Source organism: Lacerta agilis, chromosome 3 (genome assembly GCF_009819535.1).
Source record: "Lacerta agilis isolate rLacAgi1 chromosome 3, rLacAgi1.pri, whole genome shotgun sequence".
Classification (NCBI taxonomy): domain Eukaryota; kingdom Metazoa; phylum Chordata; class Lepidosauria; order Squamata; family Lacertidae; genus Lacerta; species Lacerta agilis.
In genome coordinates, this window is record NC_046314.1 from 53,835,454 (window position 1) to 53,853,057 (window position 17,604).

Below are 17,604 nucleotides of genomic sequence, written 5' to 3' on the forward strand. Positions count from 1 at the left end.
GACAAAGTCACAAGGAAACTTGTATTTAACTAGCACGGCTACGAGTTTCTGGGCCCTAGTTTTAGTTTTCCCCAAAGTTGTTGAACTTTTTTAGCAAAACCTCAAAAAATGGCTTGCTATACGTCTGGATTTTCCCAGACATTTGGCTGATTTCCACCCAGATACTGCTAGTGACAACAGTATTCTGGTTATGTCCAGGAAATTCCAGACATATGGCAATCCTAATCTATGCACAAATTTGGGGTGCTGTAGTACCTTGAACTTTACCCTGGAACTATTTCCCATTCATCTCAAATGCTTTGTCATTTTTCATTCTGCAGAAAAAGACTCCAGACTGTCACTATATTGGGATAGGATTCAGTCACATGCTGGGAAATTCTGGTTGTGCAGTGGTAGGTGATTGGGAGCTCTTGCACAACAACACCCCACCCCCCGTCGGAATTTTTTGCAATGGCAGAAAACACACTGGAAAGTATGAAATAACACTTGCTTTGATAAAACATCATCTAGCCAGTGGCGGAGCTTCATGCTCCGGCACCGGGGGGCAGAGAGCAGGCAGGGGCGGGGCTGGCACATGTCCTGGGGGCATGGCATGCCACCTGCAGGGGCAGGGCACCCAGCATGGGTTGGGAGGCAGCAGCGATGGCACCCCACCAGGATCGTGCTGTCGGGGGCGGTGCACTCCCCCCGCACTCCTCTTCCTCCACCAGTGCATCTAGCCTCCCTGCAAACAAATCAGATTGAGGATTTATTAAAGAGCCAGCATCATGTAATTTCCCCGCAGACAAATCGAGAATAATGCTCAATAAAATATACTGTATGGAAGTGCCCATAGTTTATATTTTGCTAAGTTTACTGCTTCCAAACAATTATCTAAGCATTAGCTACTATGACAACAAATTGCCTGGTGTTGGTCATCTCTTTAGTTCTGCTAAGACCCATTTCCCCATCAAAAGAAAATGTGCCAGGCTATCTACTTAACAAAAGGAACTGCTCTGAACATGTTTTGCAATCCTCCTTGTCTGAGGATTCAAGTCTTACAGCTAACAAATCACAGGGCTGGATGGTGGTGTTTTATTTATTTTTTAATGGGGGGTTCACAACTTTCAGCAGGCTCAGCCTCATTGTAGCACTTCACCCATAATATGTTATAACTGTCAAATGACATCTCTGACCATTAACTACTATGGCAACAAATAACCCATACCTGGCCAACTCTTTATACAAAGTCCCGTTCTCCCAACAAAATGGAAATGTGTTGAATGGCTCTATTCAGTAGGCAAGAAGATTGTGTTTATGAGTGAGGGAAGGAAAGGTTTGCACTGCAGAAATTTGTTTTATAATCCTAAACTGATAGCTAGCCATAATTGATTAAATGTTTGGGTTTAGATGATTCCCCGCTCTTTATCAAATATTCAGAAACACAAGATGGATCCAAGCAATCACAGTATTTGGAAACAAATTGGCTCAAATTGGGTCTTTGTCAGTTTCTTCATTCCCTTTTCTGAAATATCATTGAAAAGTCTCCTTGTCTCACCTTTGTAAATGGCTGGACAGTTCCTGCAAAGCATCAGGCACACTAGTTGATTAGAAATGTAAGTGAACTCCCTTGCGGTATGGAAAGAGGTTGTTTCTGACAAATGGAAATGTCTGCCAGCAGATACATAAAATACCTAGAGAGCACCTGATGGGCATCCATCGATGTCATCTTGTCTATTGTGGGAGAAATCACATTGTGAGAGGCAAAATATCTGCAAGCCTATAGTCCTTTGAAACAGGTTTTGTTAGCAAGACGGAGTGAATATTCTGATCAGGAAAACAAAGAAATGAAATCCAGAGTTAATAATTAACATCTCTCTTTCTCTCCCTTGTGTTATTTTTATGTGTCAGTATGTACATGTACATTGATTTCATCACTAAAAACAAGCCACCATATTTCACCTATTATGTTACTTTATATTGCTGTAACTTTCCCCTGCCTCGTTTCTTTCTGTCTTTTGCTGTGTTCTCATAGCTGGGGGAAATTCATGAAGAAGGTTGGGTTCTCTGCAACATGGTACAGCTGAAGTTCCCAAAGCATACCATTACCTTTGGTGATAACAAAATGCATTTATCTTCTATGGCATTTTAGATAGTTTCACAGCCTGCTGTGTATTCTAATGAAACCTGTATCGCTACCAATTAGACACCTGCAGTAGAAGTGGGCTATGCAAATGCAATGTCCCAAATGCTATTTTCCATCTCACATTAAGGTTTCAAACTAAATTTCATTGCAGATAATGGCTAAAGGCCTTCTCCCCCAAATTTCAGAGTGCTACATGGAATGTCGCCAAACATCTCCTACTGATTTTAATGGAGGTGGTGTGTTCGCATGTCTTTGAAAGTGCATTTGCATTGCCTCCTACATTAATAAACTTCACCTCTTTCAGAGAGAAAAAAACCCCCTACACTTTGATAGGCTTGGCAGAACTGTAGGTTATTGCTTCAAGCTTTTCATCTTCAGAGGCATGGAGTTCAAATGTGACTTAATATAAGTCACAGAAGACGTGAACAAACGCTCCCTAGTAATATAAATATGGTGCAAAATAAACAGCAGGTAACTGATTTATGGAACTGCATTTCTATCTAGGGGTTCAGGTGATAAAATAAACGATGAGAATTCAGCACACTTGATTTATGCTACATCCAGAATACCAAAATAAAATTATAGCTTCATAATTCAAAGTTACTTGCTTCATTCTTCCCAGACATAGTTCTGAGCCTAAAGTCACAAGACACAACCTGTTTTTTGCTATCTTCATCTTTCACCCTGTCACTGCTGCTGGCCTTCTCCCAAGCTGTACTAGTCATTTTTAATTGCTGTCCCCCCCCACCCCACCCCAGGCCCTGGAAGATTTAAATTACCGTCATCATTGGCAGACAGCAGAAGCCCTCTCCTGCCTCCCAATTTGTTTTGGGTTTTTGTTTGGGGTTTTTTATTAGACAATTGCCATTTTCTCACAGGTGCTGTGTTGAAGTCAATAGCAGCTCATGCAGAAAGGCAGAGCGGCTGAACTGCTTACCTAGCTTCACAATACCAGCTTTTGCTGCCGGCTACTGAGAAGGGAGCAGCAAGGCAGCAAAGGTTGGCACAGTGCGGGCACAGTGGAAGGAGCATAGGATTGACTTGTGTGATAACACCACAGCTAACCAACAGTGACTCCAGCATTGGGAAGCCTGGTAAGTAGCTGCAGCCACGGCCCTGCCCTGCCAGATGCTACTGAATGAAGTATAGTCTCTAACAGTTAGGATTTGCTTTGTAAACATAGAAACACAAACAATGCAAGCAATGTGGAGACTTCCAGAAAGTCATCAATGTGGGCTAGAGCAGGGGTCACCAACTTTTTCAGGCCTATGCACACATTTCAATTTTTGAATTATTGTGCTGGGCACTATGGAATGTGAGCCTTGGAAAGTTGTTGTTGTTGTTGTTCAGTTGTTCAGTCGTGTCCGACTCTTCGTGACCCCATCGACCAGAGCACGCCAGGCACGCCTATCCTTCACTGCCTCTCGCAGTTTGGCCAAACTCATGTTAGTAGCTTCGAGAACACTGTCCAACCATCTCATCCTCTGTCATCCCCTTCTCCTTGTGCCCTCCATCTTTCCCAACATCAGGGTCTTTTCTAGGGAGTCTTCTCTTCTCATGAGGTGGCCAAAGTACTGGAGCCTCAACTTCAGGATCTGTCCTTCCAGTGAGCACTCAGGGCTGATTTCTTTGAGAATGGATAGGTTTGATCTTATTGCAGTCCATGGGACTCTCAAGAGTCTCCTCCAGCACCATAATTCAAAAGCATCAATTCTTCGGCGATCAGCCTTCTTTATGGTCCAGCTCTCACTTCCGTACATTACTACTGGGAAAACCATAGCTTTAACTATACGGACCTTTGTCGGCAAGGTGATGTCTGTGCTTTTTAAGATGCTGTCTAGGTTTGTCATTGCTTTTCTCCCAAGAAGCAGGTGTCTTCTAATTTCGTGACTGCTGCCTTGGAAAGTACATAGAGCTAAAACAGGAAGCAGGAAAGGCAAAACAACATGCATTTTTGCATGGTCCTAAGGAAAGGGCCACCTCATGAGAAGAGAAGACTCCTTGGAAAAGACCCTGATGTTGGGAAAGATGGAGGGCACCAGGAGAAGGGGACGGCAGAGGACAAGATGGTTGGACCGTGTTCTCAAAGCTACTAACATGAGTCTGACCAAACTGCGGGAGGCAGTGAAAGACAGGCATGCCTGGCGTGCCCTGGTCCATGGGGTCACGAAGAGTCGGACACGACTAAACGACTAAACAACAACAACAAAGAAAAGGGAAGTCTTTGGGATGTATCCAACTAAGTCACACTCAGAACAGACCCATTGAGCTGAAATAATTTTACAATGGGGCAGGGGACATTGAAGGCTGCATGCTTATGAAAGTTTGTCTGGGGAGGAAAATAGTGGCATGTAGGTTTATAAAGCATTGTGTCAATATATCCCATTGAAAGCAAGGTAATAGCTTCACAGCTATATGTTCATTCCAATCCATGTCCATTTGCCAATCGTTCCTAAAAGTAGAATGAGATATATGGCAATATGTGGAGACAAGTAGCTGAGATCAGGTGGGGTAGAAAAGCAGGGGGTGGGGGGATATGTACCAAGAAAGTAGATACTGAAACCTAGGAGCATTTATAGATCTGAGAAATTTCTAGCTGCTATAATATATTTGGTAACAACTGTATTTCGGAAGAGAGTAAATCATTTTGCTATGTACTTTCAGTTTCATAAATAATTCTCAGGTTAAAGAGCATTGTAACATGCGTTGGCCAAGAAGATACAGTCTTGATTGTGGTATTTTGTCGTTGCTGCTTGCAGAATAGAAGAGGGAAGATTGGTTATTTTTTTAATGAAAACTATCAGTTTTCTTTTCTTTTGGGAAGAGCCTGGGAGTATGACAACTTTGTCTTATTGGACCAAAACTGCTTTGCATATGGGTCCGGTTGGGACAGTGGATAGACCAAAGGGACTGAAGGGACTATGTTTCATTCCCCTGGCATGGATAATCATTGTATAACAGGAGAAGCAGCATCTGAGCCAGCATTTATCCTTGCTTAATGTATGCACTACCAGTGTGATTGCATTAGCATCCCACTTCAAGGGTTCGGAGACTGAGCCCCAGCATTTAAAAGATATGCTGGCAAACTTTATTTTAGGAATTAGGAAGAAAGGAAGCCTTTCCATACCAAGTTGGACCACTGTCTGCACCAGCTGGCTGGGGATCTCCAGGGCTTCAGACAGGATCTTTTTCCATTCCTAACCAGGAGGTGCAAGAGATTGAATCTGGGGCCTTTCATTGAAGCATTCACCTTTTAATACTTGCTAGATATGGCCAGATCACCTTTTATGTCGCAGAGCTCAGTTAATAAGAAAAAGCTGCATTTGGACAATATTTGGCAACTGTTACAGATTTACAATATTTGGCAACTGTTACAGATGCAAGACTTTTTAACCCTTAGCTATGAATGTATCAAGCACATGCCATTTGGGCCTTTTAGCTATTTTTGCCCATCAGGCAGTTGGAAAGCATGTCTTCTATAGCCTTTTCCATATTGCAGCCTTTTATTTATGCATACAACATGGAAGGGAAATGCTTTTCACAAAATAATACCTACTTTCACTTCACCGCTTCAGGTTTTATCTCATTACAGGAGCAGAAAATCAAAATAAAATAAGAATCAATGCATTATTGGAGAAATAAATCAGATGCAAGCAGAGAGAGAGAGATCAGAGTGGCCTGTGTAATATAGTCATAAGCACCACAATAATAAGGGGGAAGTGATGGAGGGAACCCCATAGCCTGCTTGTACACTCTATAGTCACTGGTCAGTATTGGGTTTATCTGGGTGGAATCAGGAGTTTCCTGCTGCTGCTCTGTTCTTGTTTAAGAGACAAAAGAAGCTCTTGGCTAGCTCAATGATATACGTTTCATAAGCAAGCATACTTGTGAGCTCATCCTACTGCTGCTAGGAGCCAGTTAAATGTTTCCTTGCAATTTTGTACCTTGTGCTTTACAGAAGTGCTTTGGCTGAAGTACATTTTCTTCCCAACAGATGGTTCTGAGGTTTCAACCGTAACTGCCTCAAAAGTATTTTAATCTGAGGCACAATGGGGGCAATACAGCAGATGCCCTGTAGCAAATCTTGTGACTTTCACCCTCCTAGTGTGGCTTTGATTCCTCAAAGCAAATGGGCAATCTATATGTGAAGGAGATTATTTATCACTGTTTGTGCATACAGTAAAAGGAACAATGCCGTGCTAGAAATCTGTTAGGCTGGAAAGGCTAGAACCTATTTGTGCCCACTTGCTGTGCTGCGTCAATGAACAAGCCCTGGGGGATTTTATCTTATAGTGGAGTGCTGTAATGTAACACTGGAACTCCTAAAGTACCAACTGAAAAGCTTCCTCTTGAGCTAGAAATTGCTCAATGCAGTAAACTTCCTTCTTCAAGATTACTCCAAAGCATTCTCTGGCCAAGATTTTCATTTCACAACATTTTTAATTTCTTTTAGCTTTTAGCTTGTTTTTAAGTTTTTCTGGTGTTATTGTTTGGTTTTATGTTTTCATATGGTTGTAACCCACTGTAATATATGTTTATGATACAGCAATCTATACATATTTTAAATAAATAATGAACATGGATAGGAAATGTAGTCTTATCTACCAGTGTTCTAAAAAAGCAAAGCAAGAGGTGCTTACTGGTTTACTCTTGCCAGGCTTGGAGAGGGTCCTTCCTCTCTTCCAAACCATCATCACTAGTTGAAACTATTTGTCATTTGGACCACCACAATTAGGTACTGTCAGAAGGCATGATGAACAGGTTTTCTACAAAGCAATTGCCAGGGACAGCATAATGATGGGGTAAGCAGTGGTGATGTCACTCCTTCATCCTCAAGAAAATGTAAGGCAACTGGTCAGTACAGTTCCCCATCAGCTGTTTCAATTGCTGATGGACAGAAGTTCTTAGTATTCCAAAGGAGTACTGCTATACAGATGGTGGGATGGAAATGTCTGAATATCATCTAGGAACATATGCTGATGCCTTATACTCACATAAGCCTATTTGTCCATTCCCCTTCAGCTGGTTTATATAATACTAGTCTGTGCTCTTGGTAACAGAATATGCAAAATTCCTGTTATCATTCAACTACTGCACCGTTCCCAGTGGATTATTTTGACATAACTCCTGTCTGGAGTAGACAGACTGACCACCTCATCAAACTTCCCACCTTTCATACACTGATGAATCAGACCTTGAGTTAGGTTACATGGATCTTCTAAACACATCAGAAACTTACTTGGGGACAAATCTTCATTCTTCATATGAGCATTTTCAAAAACTTTAGAAATACTTCAGAGTTTGTTCTTAAGAATATGTAGTAAGTTGATTATTGTGAAATCGAACAGTTTTTCTAAAGCAATAATAGTGGGCAAGAAGGGCATATGAACTTCCTCTAATACTTGATGCACCCCCCCAAAAAAAAAAATCCTTACACGGTAGCGTGCCAAGAAATGTGCCTGTGCAACACCACAAACCATGATGTTACTTTAGCTTTTTAAAAGCATTGCATTGGCTCTGCAGGAACAATTAGTGGGAAATGTTTCTCGTGGGCAGGCCAGACATCTCAATAGATACTTTGCAAAAATAATAAAGAATCACTCAGACAAATGGCTCTTTCCCCATATCTACTTTGCATATTTTAAAAAGAAATCTTGGGTGAAATAAACAGTACATTCTCATCAGAGTACATGTATTTAAAAAGCCAATGCCAAAAGTCTTTCTCTTAGTTGAATAGATCGCCACATATTTAGAGCCCAGACACTAGCATACCTTTATTTTCAGGGTCACAATCCATTTATAAATATTTAGGATGCTGTATACCAGGACAAGTACCAGTGCCACAGTTGGATGTTTCCTATTTTCAATATCAAACATTAACTTAAACAATTAACAGGGACATGGTGATTTTTTTTTTTTAAAAAAAAGGTTTATATTCACTTGTTTTTTTTTGAAGTGTGGGAGCAGCTTTTTACTTGCACTAACATATTTTCTGTGCTTTTGAGCATTAAGTAAGGTTATTGTCCTCCCAGGGGACACCCAGTTGTTGAAGTCTCCATCAAAATGGGGGCTTCTTAGAGTGAACTGGACCAGTTTCCATGATTCCTCTTTAAAGAAGAAGGGAAAGATGGTGCAGTATTAATAGTGGTGTGCCCACTTCTCTGTGCTATGATGCAGCCAGGGCTCATAGTGAGGCAAATATGTGAATCACCAGCTCATTGTATTAGTCAAAACAAAATCGAAAATTCTTTCCAGTAGCACCTTAGAGACCAACTGAGTTTGTTCTTGGTATGAGCTTTCGTGTGCATGCACACTTCTTCAGATACACTTCTTCAGATGTGTATCTGAAGAAGTGTGCATGCACACGAAAGCTCATACCAAGAACAAACTCAGTTGGTCTCTAAGGTGCTACTGGAAAGAATTTTCGATTTTGTTTTGACTATGGCAGACCAACACGGCTACCCACCTGTAACTGCAATCATTGTATTAGGTGGGTTTAATGACCCAATCACAAACAGCTATTGTAAGCCCTGAAAGAAGTAGGTTTGCCAGGAGGACTGAAATGTGCTGCCATGTTATGATGACCTTGCTTGGGTCCCAGTGGTTGTCTGAACTGACAAGCTATCCTCTCATGCTGGTGCTGGGAGACCTTACGCTTGTTCATGGGAACTTCTGCCTCATGACTGGGATGCAAGATACAAATTCAGCTTCTGACTGCGACATTCAGGCTTGTGGTTATATATGGCTCGTAAATAACCTGATTTTATTTTGTGCTAATGACTCATTGAACTTATGAGTGCTTCCTGGAAATTGGGGACTGTTACTGGAATCCATTAATGCATCAGAAGACTCATTAAGTCCCTGCATGACTACAAGAAATAAAAAATAAATGCTCATCTTCCTGTACCTAGAGCAGAACATTTTTTTCTGAGCCTTGGTTGTCTGCATATTAAATATAAAAATGTCTCTATATGTGGTATTGTAGGAAATCTAAAGACATTTTCCATGGTGTTCCTGAGCTCCCATGCCTGGCAAATAAAATCTGGGCTCATGATACTTGCTTTAGTTACCGAATAAGTATTAACTCGTATCACTTTCCCAGGTCCATTTTGTATATTCCTCTCCAATTGTAGCAATGGTGTCGTGGTGAAGCAGTGGTTCTGACCTGCCCTCCTAATGGCTGAGTTGCTACTGCTTACTGTATGGGAGGAAGAGAGGGGCAAGGTTGTGGGGAGGTCAACACAGTACAGATGCCTTTGATTTCCCTTCCTGCCCAGCCTCTTTCCTTTAAATCCCATTGCTGGCAGAGCCAAGTAGCCACAGGGAGAGGGAAGAAGAAGGTAGTTTTCTCTTTGCCATCTCTGGTGCCTGGCACATTGCACAACAGCACACCAAGAGTTAAGGCCCCAGTATGCCCCTTGGGAACCATGCCATAGTCATTGAGAAAATGATACATCCAAGGGGCATCAATGCCTTGTGTCTGCTATGCATCATTCCAGGAACCCAAGAGAGAAGGGAGGGATCCTCTCTTTTTCCACCTCCTGTGGCTGCTCACAATCCAAGAAGTGCTGCCAGCAACAGCAGCCAGTAAGTGGAGTTTGAGGAAAAGGTGGATCTGGGCCTGAAAGTGAAAGAGCCAGGCAGGGAGTGAATATGGGAGCATCACATTGGCTCAGAAATTAGCAAAGCTGCATCCTGATTTGTTTGGAACTAGCTCAGCTTATTTCCAACCAAATGCAAACTGGGCAGAAGGAAGAGGTGCTGCCCACTTCTAATCTTTTATGGATGATGGTTGCAGAAAGATGCTAAGTTGCACCAAAGATGCTAAGTAAATATTACCCACCTTTGTTTGGCTTTCCTTCAGGCTGTCAATATAATAGACCAGAACATCTGGAATCTGGCACCAGAAACAGGTCCTTATTATAAGATGGCACACAGTGTTTTCAGGCTTCATTTTGGAAGAAAGGGGGAAATTCCTGTCTATGCACTGCAATTGGGAGGCAGGAATTAGTTTTTATGAAATTTCACACAAACCTGTTTAATTATTACACTGCTTCTAGAGAAGAAATTAAGCTGAATGACCATAAAATGCACTTAAATCATATTTTAATCAACCTTAAGGATTCTGTTTACACTATGAAGCTTTAAAATGTTGCTTCATTAAATATGCACAGCATTTTGCAAAAGCAGTATGAATTGCAACTTTTGATTTCTGAGGAAACAGCCTTTTAAAAAGTATAGAATATTACAGTACAGGGCTTCTGTGGAAACCCACTGAGGCAATTTGTACTGGTGCTTAAACATTTTGTGAGACACATTTCAGATAACTTCCAGGAAACAAAGACTACACATACTTAAAAGAGCTTAATATATCTTTCCCTGATTGGTTTTGCTGAGGTATCTTCATTTTCTTTGTGAAGGCAAATATAAAATTAGAAGCAATCCTAATCTTTTGAAACATGGATAGAAAGTTGATTTCATGGCATGTGGATAATGTCTGCAAGAATGAAGCATCATTCTTGCATTCCATACAATAACTGAGAAGGAAAAGCTCTGTACATAAGAGTTGGTACATTAATTTGCTTATTTTCTTCTTTCCTACCTGTTACTTTTGACATTTAGTGTAATGTATTTTAAATTATTAGCTGCTCCGATTCCTTGCATGTATTTATTTGAATGCAGGCAGAGGACGATGAGTGATATACAGCAGAATACCTCAAAACTGGGTCTATAATTTAGCACTTGTGTTCTTTATCACCAATATGATGAGGGTTGTGCTTTTTTACCTAATGCTCCTGTTTTGTTTTGTTTTGTTTTGTTTTGTTTTGTTTTGTTTTTTGTATTGTTTTTTGTATTGTTTTGTTTTGGATTCATGTTTTCTAAATCCACACATGTTCCAGTTATATTTTCTTGCTTGCTTTGTTCTGGAAGAATAGTGATAGTACTACATGTGCAAGGGTTGCTACTTTATTTGTAGACAGTAAACAGGTCATTTAAAGATGAGGCAGTACTAGAACCGCAACAATCAATTGTCAAGCTTAAGTGCTCCTGGCTTGCAAAAACCTCTCCAAAACAGCCCAAAGGAAAGCCACACTGCATAATTAAAGCATATGATTTGTGATTACTAAAATGCAGCTGTGACGGTTCAAGGAGTGGCTTGACCTGGTTGAATCTTGTGCTTGGTAAGCATGGCAAGTTTGCTTTAGCATGCTGCTTGTCAGTCGCTCCCAGTACCTGGTGTCTGTTTCCTACTGTCTTTTGGAAGATAGCAAGAGATTTTTGCCAAAATCTATTGGGAACTACTTAGAATGTGCTTCACTGAGCAACTTATCTCCATTCTGCTACTAAGCCAGCCCAGTTCTCTGGATCTGACCTCAGATAAGGGAGTTCTCTCCTATAGCGGCACAGACCTCAGCCAGTGATGTGTGAAACAATGCTAATCATGCCTCAAAAACCATTTGTGGTTTTCACATGCTCCTTTGAAATGGGGGGGGGGTTCAAAAGGAGTTTTGCACAGCCTCCTCTCATCTAGCCCCATTTGCCAGAAAAAGACCTTCCCTCTGCAGAGGAAGAACTGATAGAGAGGAGATCGTGAGATCCTGTATTTGCTGCTAGTTTTTGTTTTTAATTTGACAGTATTTCCCCCAATGACAAATACACTAAAATTCTGAATACTTGAATTGTTTGCTCTGGAGCAGCAATCACAAGCAGAAAACCAATAAATATCCTTCTCTAGATTCTAGATTGGAAGTGACTAACTGCTTTTCGGGGGCCCAAGCATATCCTCTCTCCAGCATCATGATGCAGTTTCCTTCCCTGATCATCAGACTGATCATGTACAAATCAGCTGAGAAGGTAGTCCTGGGTGCACAATTGAGAAAGTAGAAACCCACTTTTGACCACACCCAAGGGCAAGTGTAAATGTGACCCTTAGGTGGCAAAGTTTGCATGCCTCTGGTCTAAACAATGAGTGTTTCACTCTAGCCTTCTCTTTGTCTAAATGGCAAAATCTGCTTTCTTAAATCTGTTTTTGTTATGATTTTATTCATTGGATAAAAACACAGAAAGGCAGGAGCAGACTTATTTCTCACAAAACAGGATAATAAGAGGATAGCAGCAGTACCTTTCCCCTCCTATCTTCAGTTGTAGAGATGCTAAGAACTTGTTTTTAAAAGAAAGAAAGCTGGGCATCGGGAATGCGGGCCCAGGTACAGCGAGGCTGTGGACAGCCTGCAGCTAACATGGGAAGATGAAAAAATCACAGGACAATCACTTTGGGATAAAATAGACTACAACTTTATTGATTACACATGTACATAGATCTTGGCATAGGCTCAGCACCTTGGCATAGCACCTACCCCTGCTACTGGTTGATTTCTGAGCAGGGTTGGATTTCTCTAAGATCACAGTGGGGCTGGCTCATCATGGCTCATCAGCCCCCATCTGGGCATCAGAATGGAAACACACACCCCTACATTAAATGGAGTACACCAATGGAGTACACCAATCCCTTTGAGTGAGAGGGGGGTCCCAACCCCCTTTGTCTTATTTCCTCATCCTCTTCTTTGGAAGTCAAGTGCCAACTGGACCTTGGGCAGCAGGTGCAACCTCACTTTACAGCCAGGGAGAAGACCTGAAGGGTAAGGTTCCCACTCAGGTCTGCTCCAAAGTCCCACCCCCACAGACCCACTCATTATTGGTCAAAACCATGGGCGAGCCACTATAAGCCCCTGCTCACTTCCTCCGTTGGAGGAAGTGAGGAAACTGGCATTCCCCACCCCACCCTTGTCGTTGCTGCACCAGCCCACAATCACTGCAGTTCTTATAGCTCATATTGGGAGGAAACAGCTTCCTTCTTCCCTGCAGACAAGCCATTCTTGATCAGTTGATAACTCCTGCAATGTCATGAAATGCAGGGTTACAGCAGCATTATGGGATAACCTTGGGCATTCACAAACTGCCTTAAGGTTGACACTGCTATGCCAGGAACAACCACTATTTTACTGGTCGTGCCCTCACCACATTACTTTTTTTAACACATTAGCACCCAGTTGTGTATATAACACATCTGGAATCAGTAGTGGTTTCAATGCCTACCCCAAGCTTTGGTTTGGATGCTATACCTAGAATATAATTTCCAGAGTCCTCCTGTGTAAATATGAAATAATCCCTTCTATAGAAAGAGGTAAAAATTAAATCGAAAATTCTTTCTAGTAGCACCTTAGAGACCAACTGAGTTTGTTCCTGGTATGAGCTTTCGTGTGCATACCAGGAACAAACTCAGTTGGTCTCTAAGGTGCTACTAGAAAGAATTTTCGATTTTGTTTTGACTATGGCAGACCAACACGGCTACCCACCTGTAACTGTAAAAATTAAACACTTTCCTTCAAATGAATGGGGTAGTGTTTTGTTTTGGTTTTTTTTTAATTTCTTGACACAATATTGAAGGTATCAATTTCTATAGTGTTGTTTTGCTAAAATAAATTTTCTTCAAAATAATACAGGAATGTTCTGAGTTCCCCACACACAAATGTATTTTGAACCATCTTTGTTTGGAAAGAAAAGACTCCAGTTTCTGCACATAAAAGCTATTTTTCCAATAGTGTCATCTGTTTCCTAGGAGACTTGATCACACTTGTGTTAACCTCTTTTAAGTTCCCCCTGGATGGATCTGTCATGCAATTAGGTTACTGAGGGGCTGCCATGACAAATAGGATTCTGCTTGCTTTTGATATACTTATGATCTGGAAGCTTTACTTAAGCTTTTCTGCTAGTAGATGGTGTCTTAGGAGTGCTGCATGCTGTTTTAACCAACAAGCAAGCAAACAAACACATAAAAATCTACCCCATTAACTCTCCAGCAACTTTGTTTCCTTATTTATCATTAATTTTTTTATTTACGATTTTTAGAAATTCTGTCCATCTTTTCCCTCCACCGGAGTCACTCAAAGTGGCTAACAGAAGATTAAGAAGCAAAGAATAAAAACAACAATAATTGTATCCAGTTCATTAACAGAATCTAAATACTGCTTAATCATCAAAGCCTCTAAGCAGTTTATATAATCTGGCCAATAATCCAGCTATTCACACAAATGAAATGTAAACACAATATATCTCAATACTAGAAGCAGCATTTTATCTTTATTTTTTTTAAGGAACCAAGAGAACCAGAACTCACAATTATTATCTGAAATACTAACAGTGTTTAATGAAGGGGGGCGGGGGGGGGGGACAGGCCTTCTGATGCTGGCAACAGAAACAAAGACACAGATGTTCTAGCTTCTTGTGAAAGTGAGTTCCACATACCAGGTGCTGCCACTGAAAAGGTCCTCTCAACACATTGCCACCAAACACACCTCAGATGTCAGTGGCCTGCAAGGCCACATCAGCAGATATCAAATGATGCACTCAGGGAGAGGTGTTTTTTTCAAAGATCTTGGTTCCAAACTGTTTAGGGCTTTAACAGTAATAACCAGCACTTTGAATTGCACTCCGTCATGAGCTGGCCGCCAATGAAATTGATGCCATAATGAGGTTACATTATCTCAGCTGGTCAAGATTTCAGCAGCATTTGGCGCCGACTGAAATGTCCAAGTGGTTTTCAAGGACCACTCCTCACAGTGTGTGTTAATGTATGTCCAGCTGAGCTGTAACTAGTGCATGTATGGCAGTGAGGCCAGGGGCAAACGTGGGCGAAGCAATAGATGTAGCTGTTGCCTTTGTATAGAATGTGGCTTCCAGCCACAAAATGTCAGAGATTTCTACACACAGAGATCCATATACATAGCTCCATCCTCCAAGCAACCAGAAGTCTGTACCAGTTGCAGTTCCCAGACTATTTTCAAAAACAGCCCCATGTGGAGCAAATTAAAATTATCTACCCAAGTTTACCAAAGCATGGGGCAGTGGCCAGGCCCTCTGTGGCCAGGAATGACTACAGGTGGCAAATCAGCCAAAGCTGGGAATAGGCAATTCCAATGACACCACATGGGCTTCCAGGGACAAAGTTGAAACTCTGTCCAGAACAGGAGACCTTCTAATTCACAGACCCAAGACCCACCAATACAGCACTTCCACTTTGTTGGGGATTCAAACTCAGTATATTGGCCCTCATCCAGTTCATTATTGCTCTTGTTCAAAATGCATACTGCTAACCTATACTGCACCATCTCTGTCATTTATTCATTTATCATTTAGCATATACTCGGTTACTCTCAGAAGGCACTGTTGTTAGTAGCTGCAAAAAAATAATAATGCTTTGTTGGGGATCTGCTATTAGGTCTGCTAATGTGGATTCCACCACAACATTAATCACATAACGCCCCCACACAAATTCCAACTGACTAATGATATTATGGCTTACCTATGAGGAACTACAAAAACTGTTTGTCTCATGGCGAATTGTAATTCTTCTTAGAAAATTATGCTGCGCAAATGCTGCATTGATCTTGGGAAAATATAACAGTAATAATATCTAGGGGGTTAATATTCTAATGATGTATGTTCAGTAATATTTTTCACAATTAGTATTTCATGATGGATGTCAGTGGTATTAATTTTTTTCACTTTAGCGAGCAAGGGATTAGCTGTAAATAGCCTGAGAAAGGGCTGTAGAACTTTCTTATGAATAAATTAAGTGTGAATATTCATCAAAATAATAAATGTAACTTCTAATACCAGCTTGCATTGTTTTATAAACTACACACACACACACGTGTGTGTGTGTGTGTGTATTCAAACACATATAAAAATGTAGCACTGAAAATAATTGTAATAATTAAGTTTTAAGACTATTTATTTTTTCAGAGAAATATGATAAAGAATCTGGATATTCGTTTTTTGTAAATAAATATATCACAACTTGCTACATAGTTTTATAAGCCATTTAAATGAGAGGGTTCCCCCCCTTTGACTTATATAAAGCTGCCACAAGTGGAAGGTAACTTCCTAGGTGATAACAACACAGGTGCTGATGCTTAATGCATCAATGTGGTATGTGTGCCAATTTGCTGCATGTGAGAAGTTTACTGTGTGAGTTAAACAAAAAACAAAACCCTTTTCTTTTTTTTTTTATAAGATTTTTATTATTTTCCAATAAAACAAGAGAAACACATAGCATAACATAAACACCAACATTAACACAATAAAAAACACATTACATAAATACAACCAACAAAGAAAACAATTAAAACAAAACCAAAACCAATACATACCTAAACTGGAACACCAATCTTTCTCTTACTACTTAACAAAATCTAGTTTCTGATCTTCTAAAGGGACCTCCCCCGCTTTCCCTCCTCTGCCTTCAATACTAATATACTTTGGTAACATCCATTTTTAACATTACAATTCATTATCCAACCTTTTATAATATCATAAAAACTTAACATCTTATAGTATCATGAAATAATTCTTAAATCAATCTTATACTTCTTTTCACTTAAGCTGCTGCTATTAATCAGTTACATATCTCTTCACTAATTCAAAATTCCCAAAATCGTAACATCAAAATCTTAAAACTTAACATCAAAATCCTAAAATCTTAACACACTATCTTCAGGGTACCATAAATCCATCCTAATTCAATTTTTATCATTTTCACCCTATTCCCCTTCTCACCATTTTTCTGCTCTCTCCCATGCCCCCCCACCATTCATCTTTACATTTCCCTCTGTTGTCCTTGTTCAGTATCATCTTAAAATTTATAAATCTCCTCCTTGGGCGCCTCAAGAGGCACCAGCTCTCCTCTCCCAGCAACTCCATTTCGCAATTTTGGTTTCCTTCCACTTGTGTCTTCAAAAATCTTCTCAGCTTCATCTCTGGACTCCCACTCCAGAGACTGAATCTCGTAACTCCAGTCAAAACATCAGCCCTGTGTTTCTCACTACACCAGGGCCGTCCATTTACCTGGGGTTGCTGAATCAATTCGTCCCATTTCTCCAGCATCTGCCCCAGTTCCCTGAAGAAGTCTACTTCCAAATTATCAAAATTTTCCCAGATCTGGCTGGTCTCTCCTGCTCCACAACAAATTTCTTTGAAATTACGACCTAACCAGTCCATTTTCCGATTCACAAACTCCAATTGCAGAAGGATTGTTCTTTGTTCCTGGGTAATACCCGGGTCTAGAATCATTTTAAAAGCGAAAGCAAGCATGGTTGGAGAAAACAAAGGGTGTCAAATGTCAGTAATTTTCCATCCTGCGTATTAGTTTTCCAGCGCCATTTTCCCTGAGACAGGGTGCCAAAATTAATTCCAAAAGCCACAGAAGAGATATTTCCAAAATCTTCAATCCCTCAAATTGGGATTTAATCCATCTTCTCTGTCAAAGTGCTTCGTAGCAACATTGTGTCTAGTAATGCAGCTGCAGCCGCTTGAAGCTTAATTACCTCCTCTGCACAACAAAGGAGAGGGACGGGCTTCCTTTTAACATCCCTCCCGGTTGCCAATTATTCAAATGTAAATCCAATTAGTCCCACACT

General features: G+C 40.7%; 1 protein-coding gene across 4 annotated transcripts in view; it reads left to right on the forward strand.

The window, feature by feature from the left end:
• Positions 1-17,604, forward strand: part of NKAIN2 (sodium/potassium transporting ATPase interacting 2) — a 458,908-nt gene that overhangs the window by 307,393 nt on the left and 133,911 nt on the right. The window lies entirely within an intron of this gene.